This window comes from Magnolia sinica, chromosome 4 (assembly GCF_029962835.1).
Source record: "Magnolia sinica isolate HGM2019 chromosome 4, MsV1, whole genome shotgun sequence".
NCBI lineage: Eukaryota > Viridiplantae > Streptophyta > Magnoliopsida > Magnoliales > Magnoliaceae > Magnolia > Magnolia sinica.
Window position 1 is genome coordinate 73,906,619 of NC_080576.1, and position 749 is coordinate 73,907,367.

The following is a 749-nucleotide window of genomic DNA, read 5'->3' on the forward strand; positions in this document are numbered from 1 at the left end:
TGGCCGCCAATCAACCTCCAAATCCACCTCAACCTAGGGTTAAGGAAATCCAGGATGAAAACGAGATGCATCAAGCACCCCCGCTTCATACTTTATGAGATTATTTACAATCGGCGGGGGTGAGCACACCTTCCTGTATGGTTTTTCCATAAAATACAGGATATATGAATATCAAGCCTAGGGTGATCCAACTCCTTCCAAAATTCCATGGACTTGAATCTGAAAATCCATATTTACACATGAAAGAGTTTGATGATATTATAGCCATTTTATATTTTCCAAATGTGTCTGAGGACACGGTCAGATTGAAACTCTTTCCCTTTTCTTTGAAAGAGATAGGTAAGATGTGGTTGCACTCACTACGTCCACGATCTATTGGTAGATGGAACGACATGACAAGGGAGTTCATTAAGAAAAATTTCCCATATCATGAAACGAACACTTATAGAAAATCAATCATGAACTTCGCCCAAAAGGAAGATGAAACATTCTTCCAATGTTAGGAGCGGTTTAAGGATCTTGTCAATTCATGCCCACAACATGATTTTGAAACTTGGCGAATAACAAGTTTTTATTTTTATTTTTTTTACAATGGACTGACTTCTTCTATGCCCCAAATGGTCGAGACAATGCTCAATGGGGAATTCATGAACAAAGAGGTGGATGATGTGTGAGATTATTTTGACAAGCTTATTAAAAACACACAATCATGGGACATCTCCCCAAAATCTAGCACCACTTCTAGGCCT

The 749-nt window shown here is 38.7% G+C and overlaps 1 non-coding gene across 1 annotated transcript; it reads right to left on the bottom strand.

Moving 5' to 3' along the window:
• Positions 1-440: 440 nt before the first annotated feature.
• LOC131244867 (small nucleolar RNA R71) lies at positions 441-547 on the bottom strand. The gene has a single exon (XR_009170639.1). It is a non-coding gene; the product is annotated as a small nucleolar RNA R71 (small nucleolar RNA).
• Positions 548-749: the final 202 nt, after the last annotated feature.